This window comes from Culex pipiens, chromosome 2, assembly GCF_016801865.2.
Source record: "Culex pipiens pallens isolate TS chromosome 2, TS_CPP_V2, whole genome shotgun sequence".
In the NCBI taxonomy this organism is placed as follows: Eukaryota; Metazoa; Arthropoda; class Insecta; order Diptera; family Culicidae; genus Culex; species Culex pipiens.
This window is the reverse complement of record NC_068938.1, coordinates 125,937,979-125,952,688: the sequence shown is the minus strand read 5'-3', so window position 1 is coordinate 125,952,688 and position 14,710 is coordinate 125,937,979. Positions and strand designations below refer to the sequence as shown.

General features: G+C 39.7%; 1 protein-coding gene across 2 annotated transcripts in view; it reads left to right on the top strand.

The window, feature by feature from the left end:
• The first annotated feature begins 3,571 nt into the window (after positions 1-3,571).
• LOC120419951 (neuropeptide CCHamide-1 receptor-like) overlaps positions 3,572-14,710 on the top strand; it is a 92,985-nt gene continuing 81,846 nt past the window's right edge. Inside the window, exon 1 of one of the 2 annotated variants that reach the window (XM_052708859.1) lies at positions 3,572-3,810. The gene's annotated coding sequence lies outside the window, so the exon portion shown is untranslated. The remainder of the gene's footprint in view (positions 3,811-14,710) is intronic. The other variant, XM_039582811.2, reaches the window with a different exon arrangement.

The window sequence follows — 14,710 nt, the reverse complement described above, 5'->3', positions numbered from 1 at the left end:
ATCTCATAGAAGCCAAATAACACTTTTCCTCAAATACACAAATTTTGGAACACTCTTTTAACTGGACCACTCTAACGTTACTTCTGTACTGACCCTGATCAACTTTTCGGAAGATGACAAAGCTGTTATTTAAAAGTTTGGTATCTACGAATTTGGTTTAAAAAAATTTCGGTTATGGATCATTGTGATATGGTACCACCCTAACATTTTATTTGTTAAGATTTACACACACACACACACACACACACACACACACACACACAATCAAAATTCCAAGCTACTATTGATATAAAAAAATACAATTTCAGCAATTAAAAAAAATATTTGAAAAATAAATATTTATGAACCACCCTAATGTACTTAGATTTTATTTCATGAAAAAATAAATGTGTTTTTTTAATTCAGCTGCCCAAAATCACCCTTATATGACATATTTGGTAGAATACTTGGCATTTTTTAATTTTGTCACACCTTTGTTCGGAGAGGATCCACTGTGCGACGTATCAAACTTATTGATTTTGGATGGGGAGTATCCTTAATATGTAGTTTTACCTCCTTGACCGGTTCCCAGGTTCTCCGGTGGCCACATCCGGAACCGGTTTTCAGAAATTACTTTTGCGACATGCCAAACATTAAGGCTTTCCCAAAATCGCAGAATCGAAAATTAATACCTTTCAATACCAGTGCCGAGAAGTTATATTTTTCAGCACTGAAATGGGTGCTGAAAAGTTTAACTTTTCAAAACTCAAAACTTTTCAATTTATCAAAACATTATAAACTATAATTTTGTAAAACATTTTGTTTCGAAATTTCGAAAACCATGCTTGAAAATTAAAATTAAACTTTTAATTATGATTTGCATTTTATTTTCCTCCAGAGGCAAACAAGTTTGAAAATTAGAGATGTGTGATGATGGTAAATAATTACTTGAAAATAACTCCTCACTTTGATTTAAGAATTGAATCAAACCAAAAGACAGGCAGGCTCTTAGCAGTTGCGAAAATAAATTTAAAAAATAAATGGAAATTAAAATCTCTTTTTAAGGAAGATATTTCTGATTATTTTTTGTAAAACATACATCGTTAATATTTGTGATATGCGATAAATGCAAAAATCAATGAAAGTAAAGAAAAGCAGTTTTAACTATTTTATCATAAAATTTCTTTGAAATTTAGTAAAATAACGAAAAACAAATTGCTTATATCATGAGGAAAATTAAAAATTCAGCATAGCTTTAATACATGTTGATATAAAGTTTGTGATGCATTTTTCAGTGTTATTATTTTCTGGAATCATCAAGACGAAATGATAAAAAAAAACTGTTATAAATGGATCTTTTCCAAAACTTTTTCGAAATAATGAAATATCGTTTTTGCTGAAAACCAAGAAAGCAGCCTAATTTTTTTTCACTTATAAATATTACTGATTATTCTATTAGTGAGTTAAGAATGTTCTTCAGTTAGGAGAGATATTTTTTCTGATTAATAAAGTATGCATTTTTTCTGATATTCTAATTCCAAAGGATTCTTCAGTTTTCTAAAATTTTGCAAAATTGGTCTCATGAAAAAAAATAATATTAAACAATGTGTGTCAGGAAGTTAAATTTTTTATCTTGAACTATTGTTAAAGTAAAATTAACTTTTCTGAACACAATTATTTTCCCAAAATGAACACAATTATTCTAAAATAACACATTTTGCATTTACCCAATGTAACCCCTGATGACGCTACTAAAAAACTAAAGGTGAAACGGGAAGTTTATCTAAAGCACCTTAAAAGAAAAAAATACAAATAATGAAATTTATTTGTGTTGTAGACAAAAGATAAGACGAAAAAAAGCAATCTGTTGAGAACCGAAATGAGTTTTAGTGGACATGGAGTTTGGTAGCTCATTTTGGAGATATTTTGTCCACTAAAATCCATTTCGTAACTTGAAATATTGCTTAATGATTGACATTTCCATTTTTATATATTCTGCCCTCTCCTCTCCTCTCCCCCTCCACGACATTTGTCAGAGTCAAGGAACGTAAACTTGAAAAGATATTTGAAACGGTCTAAGTAAATTTTACTGATTTTTTGAAAATCTTGCTAAAAAAAGTAGGATTTTTGTATTAAAATTCTTTCCGTGTTTGAGGAGCACTTATCCGCGTCTTTCTTTCTTCTTTGATGACCAATTGGTCAATAAGACGGTCTCTATATATCGTCGATTCCGTTGGTGGTAGGTGCATTAAAGCTATCTGCAACTCAAACAGTATTGGCAAATATGTTTGCATAAGTTGGTGATACTACCTTGTTTACTCATTTTATTTGTGAATCTTCTAAACCAATAAATCCCAGCCAGAAAATGGTAAACGTTGGCATCAAATCAAGATAAGTGCTTTTTGATTGCCTTTTGGTCTTCTTTACGCTTGAAAGCTATTATTTTACAAAAGTTGGAACGTTAGCAGGGACAGACTGTAGTGCGGATTCGAATGGAACTGCATTCGAATTAGTAAAAAACAAATCTCTCAATCAAAATGACGCCTAATTTGATTTTTACTATCAACAACCTTATGATTTTGTACCCCAGCTGTCCAAACTACACAGGGCGTTTGTATTTTTCCGAGGTTGTCAATCCCTGACCACGTGCTCGCTCGTGCCCTCTCGTGAACGTCATTGAGTACCACGATCCAGCAGGCTCATGCGCACTAGAGTTCCCGCCAAAATGCTTGTTCACGTTGGTCAGCATGATTCTTCCCATTCATTCCTGCACATTTCCTCGTTACGGAACGTGCAGCTAAAGGCCCTGCAGGATCAGCCTCGCAGGCCACCTTGAAATCGTAAATCGCGGATTTTGCTAAAAACCAGCCGGCGCCACGCTCAGTACCATCTGTGACAAGGTCCAGCATCGTCGCACTTCTCCAGCTGGTGTCTTTGGAGTCGCGTTTGGACTAATGTTCAGTTGCTCGTTAGCTTCCGACCGGAACGGATGTTCAAGAGCGCGCGTGGTTCAAATTCAGTTTCGATTGTTCACAGTGTTCACTGCCGCTGCTCAGTGTGTTTCCGCGGATAATCAACGTTGAAAAATTGATGCCCCTTGGATCAAAAGGTTGATTGATGCTCGCGGTGTGAATGATACATTGCCACGAGCTTCTCGTTGGCGGTCCGGAACATCGGAATCCGGAACGGTCATCGTTTCGAATTGGATTAGACAGGCAGCGCACAGTCGTTGCAGAATGCCGTTGACGAGCCTCTTCAGAGCGGGAGAGAGACAGTGAAGTGATTTAGACGGATTGTGCTGCACACTCGTTAAATCTCGTTCGGAGGCTGAAATTGGAAGAATCAACAAATTGAATCAGTCCTCGCTCTGACGAGACTTGCCAAGGAAAGTGAAGTGATGAGCGTCGTTTGACGTTGATGCAGGCTGCTGCTGCTATTGCTGTACTTCGCGAAGAGTTTTTCGAGGATATTTTTCTCGGAAACGAAGTGAAATTTGGCGGGCACGCATCGTTTGGTGCTTAATTGGACGGCGTTTGATGGGATTGGTGCTTGGCTTTATTGGATTTTGATGCAAAGAAAATAAAGTGTGTCGTATGTGAGCTGAAACAAGTGATTTGAGAATACAAAAAATTTCTTAGTGAGATTTGAGTCTCTGAAAAAAGAAACGAAGGAAATAAAATGTGTACTTATTACAAATAAATTGATGCCAAATTCATCAAGATAATTCAGTGCTATGCAGTGTGTTTTTAAATGTCAAAGTGATTGGATTGAACTTGAGTAAGCAAATAGTTCCTGAAAAGCATTCAAATATAACTTTGATAAGCTTAAAAGGTAAATGAAAACTTTACTTTTAAAAAAATGTGTCATTTTTTGATTAAAGTTTTTTACCTTACATTTCAAATCTTCTTAATTTTTTACCTTGTTTTCTAGAAAAAAATATATAATTCTTCCAATTAATGTACCGCCATCAAGGGTGACATTGGGTCTGGGGGGTGAGAATGGGTCATACAAAAATGCGGAAATTTGTATGACCCAATCTTACCCCCAGACCCAAAGTCACCCTGATGATGGTAAAAAATAATTTAACTGTGCACATCAATCAATGCCTAGAGCATAACAGTATCTTTTATCAATCTCCATTTTAGTATCTTTAATCTATCTTCAAAAGGATTTAAACAATACTTGTCAATTTTTACAGTCGGGTTTTAGTTCGTGAGTTCAACAATTCTCGAACAAGAACAACAATTTCTCTGGTTTCTGTGTACCCAAATTTTATTTTATTTATTTTGCAATTGAGAAATTCTCTACAAAACCACCGATTTCATGAAACAAAAAAAGAACACTTTTAGAGAACCTTCTAAATGACAAAAATGCTATGAAAATATTCAAAAATCTGTTTCTTGGGAAGGCATTTTCTTATCGGAATGGTGTCCTGAGCAAAGTTGTGGGTAATGATTAGGACTATCCAGAAAAAAATTAAAGGAATATTACCCATTTTTGAACTTTTTTCACACAAAAACAAAAAATCACAAAAACCTTTCTTTTACCGGGCATTTAGGCATCTTTTGAGCCGATAATTTTGAGGATAATTTTATTAACAGAAAGTTACAAAATTTCTATGGAAATTTAAGTGTCATCAGCTGAAATCAATTTAAAATGCGTTTAAGATCACTTTTAGCATGTTTGGGTTTATTCAAAAATCTTTTAAATTTTGAAAATTTTCGATGCACAGCACCTTAAAAAGTTTATTTTTTTTAATATTTTTTTTGGAAAACTAATGATTGCAAAACAACAGAACAAGTGTAAAATGCATTTTAGAACTCTTTTTAATTTAAATGTTAGGAGGGACAAAAACATTGATTTTTTTTGCATCGGCCTTATTTTTATAGAACGATATTTTTTCAACTATTGGTCCGATTTCCAGTGTAGAAAAATGAAATATTTGCATATTTTTAGTCAATGCCTTCGAATAAAATTATTTTTGAAATTTCAAAATAAAACCTAAAAAACCTAACAAAATTGTAAAATTTTACAAATATTTCATATTAAACATTGAAAATCAGACCAATAGTTGCCGATATATCATTAGTAAGAAAATTAAAACCTTTTTGGAAAATATTTTCTCAATTTCAGTTCTGTGTAATGCTCTCTCTCAGCAACTATTTAAAAAAAAAATCTCAGTAATGGACGAACACAGCAAGAAATCAATAAAGTATTTACAGTCAACTCTTGCGTTGTCGATCATCAATTCCTCAATAAACCTTCATGTATCGATGGATTTTTCAGTCTCTTCAAACAGCATGATCGACAGTCCCTCCAAAATTCACACAGAGAGGATTAACTGTATAGCAATGGGATTATCCGCTTAAAAAAACTCTGAAAATTTTAACATGAATTTATTTTTCAAATTTCTATAATTTTTATCTATATTTTGCCAAAATTTTATGGAGACCTGACCTTCTTTGGTTACAGGGAAGCCCCAGAAAAAGTATTAGCTAAATCCAAAAATACAAATAAAGTCCATTTCCGGGCGTCGTGGAGAATTGCTTATCTCATTGCAAATTATGCATTGGTTAAATTCAGGAAATATTGAAGGACTGTTGATTATTGTGTGTGTGTGTGTGTGTGTGTGTGTGTGTGTGTGTGTGTGTGTGTGTGTTTTTTTTTTTTTTTTTTTTTTTTTTTTTACAAGGTCGGAATCTGCTACCAGACACCTGAGAATTCATTTCTCAGGTAGTGTGGGGTTGGGAAATCAAAAAATGATTTCCCGACCCACTAAACCAGTCCTTGAACGCCGTGCCCTTTTCCCCCCGGGACCACCTTTCGGTATAACTTCGGGGGGAGGCGTTGCATTTTCTGCACTAGTCTACTTACAGGATCCATGCCGGGTACTAGAACCATTTCCTGTTCCACATACATATGAGTCCATGCGAGGGTTTAACCGCGCCCAAGAATCGCGTTGCTTTTGATCGGCTAGTCATATGCAGCCCTCTCCTTGGACCATCGAGACGTGTACCGATTTGGTAGAGCCGGCCATCATAACGTGCTCTCCTTCACAGCCACACTCGTGGGTTCTCGACTCCTGTGACCATCGAGACGTGTACCGATTTGGTAGAGCCGGCCATCATAACGTGCTCTCCTTCACAGCCACACTCGTGGTTTTTCGACTAGGCTCCTAGTCGTTCCTCCTCTGATCGTCTCTCCATTTCCGCTGGAGAGCCGAAGTGATCTGCGTTACCGCTCCGACGACCGCATTCCACTTGGCGATGTCGCTGCACATTCTTCGCACCACATTATCCGGGCTGGTGTCTGCTCCGATAATGGCCAGCATTTCGCTTCGCGCTGCCTCGAAACGAGGGCAGCCGAACACCACGTGCTCCGGTGTTTCCTCGCAATCGACGCAGTCCGGACAGAGCGGAGACTCTGCATGTCCGAACCTGTGCAGGTACTTCCTGAAGCAGCCATGGCCCGACAGGAACTGTGTGAGGTGGAAGGAGACCTCTCCGTGCCTTCTGTTCACCCACGCGGATACAGACGGGATCAGCCGATGCGTCCATCTGCCTTTCTCCGTAGTGTCCCACTCGCGTTGCCACCTTGTCAGCGATTCGGCTCTCGCGGCTTCCCGGATACCTCTCGTGCCTCTTCGGGTGTAGCACACGGTGTCCTCTTCTAGTGTGATTCCGATGGGGATCATTCCGGCTATGACACCAACTGCTTCCGACGAGATGGTCCTGTACGCGCTTGCAACCCGCATGGCCATCAGTCTCTGCGTTCTGTCGAGCAGCGCCCGATTTCGCTTCGTCCCCAGCGCCGTCCACCATACCGGTCCGCCGTACCTAAGTATGGACGTCGCGACACTTGCCAAGAGGCGGCGCCTACTGCTCCTGGGTCCAGCGTTGTTCGGCATAATCCTCGACAGTGCCATGATCGCCTTAGCCGCCTTCTCGCAGGCGTAATCGACGTGGCTGTTGAAGTTCAGCCGGTCATCCACCATCACCCCGAGGTACTTGAGCGCTCTCTTCGAGTGCACGACGTGTTCTCCAACGTGTATCTGGGCCTGCTGCACCTTTTTGTGGTTACTAACCAGTATCATCTCCGTCTTGTGGTGAGCGATCCGCAGCTTCACCTCGAGCATCCAGTTCTCGATCATTGCGATTGCCTCCATAGCCAGTACTTCGACCTCCTCGACATTTTCGCCGGTTACCGTCAGCACTATGTCGTCTGCAAAGCCAACAATCTTTACGCCGTTGGGTAGCCCCAGTGTCAACACTCCGTCATACATTCCGTTCCACAGTGCTGAACCCAGAATGGATCCCTGCGGAACTCCCGCGGTAACAACGGTTTTTTGTCCATCGGCAGTGTCGTAGACCAGCACGCGGTTCTCGAAGTAGCTCTTCAAGATCATGCACAAATAGTCAGGCACCTTCATTTTGTGCAGCGCTGCTGCTATGGCCGCCCAGCTCGCACTGTTGAACGCGTTCTTGACGTCAATCGTGACTATTGCGCAGCAACGGTCCCCTCTGCGTTTTTTCTTCCGCGCTTCGTCAGCTTTCTCGACCACTTTCCGGATGGCGTCCACCGTGGATCTCCCTTTACGGAAGCCGAACTGCCTCGCTGCTAAGCCATGCTCGCTCTCCGTGTACTTGGTCAGCCGGTTAAGGATGATCCGTTCCAGAAGCTTTCCGAGGGTGTCCAGCAAACATATAGGCCTATACGATGATGGGTCCCCCGGTGGTTTGCCTGGCTTTGGCAGCAACACGAGCTTTTGAACCTTCCACGGGTCGGGGAAGTGTCCTTCGTCCAGGCATTTCTGCAGGACTGTTCGAAACCTGTCCGGGAATGCTTGAACCGCCGATTTCAGGGCAAAATTCGGGATTCCATCCGGGCCGGGAGCTTTCTTCACCTTCAATCTCTTCGCTTCTGCCACAATTTCTTCGTTGGTGATCAGATGACCTTCGGCGTTGCTACCCCCTTCGTCGTTGTACGGTGTAGGAGGCCATGTCGTTGGGTCATGTCTTGGGAAGAGCCCTTCCACAATGACCTTCAGCTTGTCGGGACACGTTTCAGCCACCATCGATGGGCCTCTGATCTTCGCCATCGCGACACGATATGCGCTCCCCCAAGGGTTTGCATCAGCGTCTTGGCATAACTCCTTGAAGCAGTTTGTCTTGCTGCATTTGATCGCTTTCTTGAGCGCGGCTTTTGCAGACCGGTACTCCTCTCTGCACTCCTCTCTAGTTGCTTCGGATCTTGCTCTCTGGACTCTTCTTCTGGCGCTAAGGCAACTTGCCCGAAGGGTACCGAGTTCTTCATTCCACCAGTAGGCTGGACGACGACAGTTCCTTGGCTCCAGTCTCCGCGGCATGGTTGTGACGCATGCTGTCACTAGTTGTGCTGTTAGCACGTCGGCACTCAAGTTTTGGGGACCTTCACACCAATGGAGCGCTTCCATAAAGAGGCCCTCGTCGAAGTACTGCAGCTTCCATTTCCTCCCGTAGGACCGGCTGCTCCTTTCTGGTACAGGGGCTCGTCTCCCGATGCTGTACCGGATCGCTTGGTGATCGCTATGGGTATAGTCTTCACTTACCCTCCAGTTCATGTCGGCCGCCAGCCGCGGGCTACAGAACGTAACGTCGATAATGGACTCACGACCGTCTTTGCGGAAGGTACTGCTGGTTCCGCGATTCGCCAGCCTAACGTCCAGCTTTGCCAGAGCTTCCATTAGGCTATGCCCCCTAGCATTGGTGCATCTGCTACCCCACTCGACTGCCCACGCGTTGAAGTCACCTCCGATGACGATCGGGCTTCGTCCGATCAGTTCGTCGGTCAGACTATCCAGCATCTGCTGAAACTGCTCCAAGGTCCATCTTGGGGGAGCATAGCAGCTACAGAAGAAGGTTCCGCTTACTTTGGCGATCACGAACCCTTCAAATGCTCTCGAGACCACTTCCTGTATGGGGTACCGCCAGGCCCGTATCCAGGATTCTTCAATGGGGGGTGTTTTCCCCCATAAGGCGTTAGGGGTGTATGTGTGTTATAGGAAAGGCGTATATAGTCAACAAATGAGTACCAAAAAAAAAATTGCTTTATATATTGTAACAGTAATGCTAAAAAGTTATCTAAACATCAATAAGTTCATGACAATATTGTCATTCTTGCATATATTATTGATGTGAAATATGTGATTGAAAATATTGAAATAACGTTATTGCATCCTTAATAGTTTTGATTGTTTTTTTTTTTCAATTAATTTTTTTTTATCATCAGTAATTTTTTTTGCCCCCAAATTTTTCGGGAAAATTTTAAAGGAGAGACTTTTTTACCTGTTCACAACTTGAGCCATCCCAAGCCAAATCAATTTAAAATGGAAATCAACTCGTAAGATCTATGCGTTTTGGTTTTGGTTTTTTTCTTAAATATCATGAGCTTATAGTTCGTGTTTTAAGGAACAAGTTTGCCGAAGACATCAGCGAGATTTGTTCGTACAAAGCCAAAAAAAAAAATTATTTGGATGTTTTGTTGAGAAGTATTTTTTTAATCAAAGTGTTTGGGCAGTGAAAATCTATGCTCCACAACAATAAAATTGCTTTTAAATTTGTCTCATTGGCCATAAAGTTGAAATGAAAAAAATATATCAAGCAGAAATAATGTTATTTATGGCAAATTAGTATTTTCAACTTGTGAATAAATAGATAATAATTGAATTTGCGTCAAAAATCTAATTTCTAAAGTTATTTAACTTGAAACACTATTTCATGAAATCACAACTCAAAGTTTTACAATATTTGAAGTTAGTTTTTGAAAAATGGTTGCATTCTTTGGGTGAATTTCATATGATACAAAATTGTATTTTTAATGATTTTTAATGGTTCCATTTATGGTATGATTTTAGTTATATGGTTATATGGCCTAATATTTAAATTTATTAGACAAACATATTTTTTGTTGCCCAACATATAAGCAAACAATATTCCTAGTTGTGAAAGCTTCAGAAAAAAAAAACATTGATTTGTCCGTACAACTTTCCATAGAAGTTTGACAGCTGCCCATATAATTGCTTACGAGGCCATTTCACGAAGCGGAACACCACTCGAAATCGACTTTTTCTGAACATGCTTAAAATTTAGCGGAGCTGTTTATCCTATCGAAACATGCAAAAATCCCTTCTTTTTTGGCACCGCCCCATAGTTTTACGAATTTTACCTATTTTTTTATTTAGTTTTCAAATGGTTATATCTTGGATACAAAAAATAATAGAGCAAAACTCGACTGCTTTTTTAAGAAACGCTGAATTATATTGCGTCTTCAAATTTTTGATTCGAATCAAACTTTACTTGTTAGGTCAAGTTGAAATCTCTTGTGAATTTCAAATGTATAAGCTTGCAGTAGCAGAATTTACCTACATCGATCCATGCAACATTTTTTTGAATTGCTCAAATTGCTGCCATGTTTGATTTTAATCAAAATGATGACGATGAATTGAATCAGCGTCAAATTTCTTTTAAAAATAGCAGTCGAATATTGTTCTATCACTTTTTGTTTCCAAAATATTTGACAAAGTGTTTTTTTTTTTTAAATTGGCGAAAATCGTAAAACTTTGGGGCAGTATAATGATAAACAGTTTCGCCAAATTTCAGCAGGATCAGAAAAAGTAGACCCTATTTAAAAAAAAATCACTTTGGCGGTACATAGTCAAATTTGGATTTGGATCTGGCCGATAACGATCAAAGTAACTATTTTACATAAAATCCAACATTTTGAAAAAAATCCAAAATTTTGAAGACAAAAATTAGTGGTGCTCTGGAGTAACCATGGGCGATAGAGGGTTAAGCTTTTGGTTAAGCTAAACTTTAGTTTTTTTTTGAAGGCGTCAACGATTAAAGTTTTTTTTAAATAATTTCTTGAGGGCGTATTTAGTGAGAGTTGAGTTTTTCGGTGGCCATCAATGATCTTTTTTTATATTTTTATGAGGCGCATTTAGTGAGAGTAAAGGTTTTCTCTTGGTGTCAATGACCAAAGTATTTAGTAAATCTTAAGTTTTTCTCTTGGCGTCAACGATGAAAGTATTTATTTTTTTATTTAATTAAGGCGTATCTAGTGGAAATTAAGTTTTAGTCAAGGCGTCAACGATCAAAGTTTTTTTTAATTATTTTTATGAAGCGAGAGTTTAGTTTTTTTCAAGGCGTCAATGATCAAAGTTTTTTTTAATATTTTCTTGAAGGCGGTTTTAGTGAAAGTTTTGTTTTTTCAAGGCGTCAACGATCAATGGTTTTTATTAAATTATTTTATGAAGGCGTATTTAATGCAAGTTGAGTTATTTTTAAGGCGTAAACGATCAAAGTTTTTTTTTTATATTTTCTTGAGGGCGTATTTAGTGAAAGTTTGGTTTTTTCAAGGCGTCAACGATCAAAGTTTTTTTTAAATTATTTTTATGAAGCGAGAGTTTATTTTTTTCAAGGCGTCAATGATCAAAGTTTTTTTTAAATATTTTCTTGAGGGCGGTTTTAGTGAAAGTTTGGTTTTTTCAAGGCGTCAACAATCATTTTTTTTAAATTATTTTATGAATGCGTATTTAATGCAAGTTGAGTTATTTTCAAGGCGTCAACGATCAAAGTTTTTTTTTTTAATATTTTCTTGAGGGCGTATTTAGTGAAAAATTGTTTTTTTCAGGGCGTCAACGATCAAAGTTTTTTTTTTTATTATTTTATGAAGGCGTATTTAATGCAAGTTGAGTTATTTTCAAGGCGTCAACGATCAAAGTTTTTTTTTTAATATTTTCTTGAGGGCGTATTTAGTGAAAGTTTGTTTTTTTCAGGGCGTCAACGATCAAAGTTTTTTTTTTAAATTATTTTATGAAGGCGTATTTAATGCAAGTTGAGTTATTTTCAAGGCGTCAACGATCAAAGTTTTTTTTATATTTTCTTGAGGGCGTATTTAGTGAATGTTTGTTTTTTTCAGGGCGTCAACGATCAAAGTTTTTTTTTAGTTATTTAATGAAGGCGTATTTAATGCAAGTTGAGTTATTTTTAAGGCGTCAACGATCAAAGTTTTTTTTTCATATTTTCTTGAGGGCGTATTTAGTGAAAGTTTAGTTTTTTCAAGGCGTCAACGATCAAAGTTTTTTTTAAATAATTTTATGAAGGCGTATTTAGTTCAAGTTGAGTTATTTTCAAGGCGTCAACGATCAAAGTATTTATTTAATATTTTCTTGAGGGCGTATTTAGTGAGAGTTGAGTTTTTCGGTGGCCATCAATGATCATTTTTTTTTTTTTATGAGGCGCATTTAGTGAGAGTAAAGTTTTTCTCTTGGTGTCAATGACCAAAGTATTTAGTTAATGTTAAGTTGTTAAGGCGTCAACGATGAAAGTATTTTTTTTATTAAGGCGTATCTAGTGGGAATTAAGTTTTAGTCAAGGCGTCAACGATCAAAGTTTTTTAATTATTTTTATGAAGCGAGAGTTTAGTTTTTTTCAAGGCGTCAACGATCAAAGTTTTTTTTTTAAATATTTTCTTGAGGGCGTATTTAGTGAATGTGGAGTTTTTTCGAGGCGTAGGCGATCAAAGTTTTTTTTTGAATATTTTCTTGAGGGCGTATTTATTGAAAGTTGGGTTTTTCAAGGCGTCAACATTCAGTTTTTTTTTGCAAAAATTCGTATGAGGGCGTATTTAGTAAGAGTTTAGTTTTTTTCTAGGGGTCAATGATCGAAGTTTTTTTTAAAATATTTTTATGAGGGCTTAGTGAGAGTTGAGTTTTCTCTTGGCGTCAACGATCAAATTTGTTTAAATTATTTTTCGGAGGGCGTATTTAGTGAGTGTTGAGTTTATTTATTGGCGACAACGATTTTTTAAATCTTTTCAGAAGGGCGTATTTAGTGAGAAATTTGTTTTTTTTTCTAGGCGTCAACGGTCAAAGTTTATTTTAAATATTTTTGTGAGGGCGTATCGAGTGAGAGTTGAGTTTTCTCTGGGCGTCAACGATCAACTTTTTTTTCAAATATATTTTTATGAGGGCGTATGTAGTAACAGTTCAGTTTTTCTCTAGACGTCAACGAACATGGTAATTTTTAAATATTTTTAGAAGGGCGTGTTTTTTTGAAAGTGGAGTTTTTTCTTAGCGTCAAATGTTTTTATGAGGGCGTATTTACTGAAAGTAGTTTTTTCCTGGGTGACTAAATTTTGATAATCATAAAAAATGGCGGCCCTTCGGGCCTTGTATTTGTCGGGGCGTTAGGGGTGAAAGCCATTTTTTTCCATGGGGGGTGTTGAACACCCATAACACCCCCCTTAGATACGGCCCTGGGTACCGCCCCATTACGTGTATCGCCGCCATTCTTGCTGTATCCGCTACCCAGTTTCCATTGTCGTGGGGAACTCGGTACGGTTCTGCAATAATTGCCACGTCGCAACCCGTCTCCGCGGTCGACTGCCACAGCAGTTGCTGTGCAGTGTCGCAGTGATTGAGGTTCACCTGGGACACCTCCATTACTTTTTGCCCGAGGCCAGCTTCTGATATACCGGGCAATTAAAGCCACCCGTCGTGTGACTATTGCCATCTCCTTCTTTACAGAGCATGCACTTCGGCTTATTTTTGCAGTCTCTTGCCATGTGGCCTTCTCTACCACACCTTCTGCAACTGCTGGTTCGATCGGGACCGTCGCAATTTCTCGCCTGGTGGCCGAAGCCCATACAGCGGAAACACCTCGTCATCTGCTGGGTCACTCGAGGAACAGGCCTCAGTGGGCATACCGACCACCCTACTTTGACCTTGCCGGTTTCCAGCAGCTTAGACGCCGAAGGCGTCGATAGTCGGATCGACGCAATTTGCGTGCCGCCGTAGGCTTTCCTCAACCGGATTGCCATCGGTGTCGTACGGTCATCCAGAAGAACGATCAGCGCATCTTCTAGCTCTTCCTCCGTCTTGATCTCGTCCAGGTTCCTGCACTCGATCGTTGTCTCCGGCGATAGCGCCCTTACCTTCGACTCGTAGCCTACGGCTTTCTCGACGAGGGACTTAAAAGCTGAGCTCTTGACCGCGGGATCATTCTTCAGCTCAAAAAGCATCGCGCCGGTCTGGGTGCGCCTGGTTTTAACCACTTTCTCGCCAAGCTCCTTGAGTTCCGGATCTGTTCGTACTTTCCGGAGGAGGTCTGCGTACGAAACACCTTCTTTCACCTCGACCACCAAAGCCTCGCCTTTGTTACGCTCCCTGCGAAACTTGGGTTTTTGGGTGTCCTCGTTCTGCTTCCCTTTTTTCTTCCGCTTCTTTTTCTTGACCTTCTCCCATTCCTCCTCCTTCCCTGGGTCTGGTTCTGGCTTTTTCGCTGGGTCCGGACTGTCTCCATTCCCCTGCTTCTGCTTCTTTGCATCCTCCTCCTCTCCAGGCGTTTCCCTGTCCCTTTTTGTGCTTGGGCCGGGCGGCGTTTTAGGTGCTTTCTCCAGTAGCGCTTCCTCCTCCAGTTTAGCCTCCAGCGCTTTTTCGGCTTTTTCAGCTCTCAGCTTCAGTGAAGTTCTCGTCACCACCAGCGAACTGTTTTCGCGCTCTGCGGCAATCATGGCTGCCTTGACTCCATTCACCATCTGCTTGATTCTGGTGTGGACGTTGTTTTTGTCTTTGATGAAATCAAAGAGTTCGTTGACCCTCCTCCTGACCTCCTGCAACGCGGTCCTTCCGAGCAGGACTCCATCCTGAGGGGTACCGCCGGCGAAGTTCAATACGGAAGACTTGGGAGTT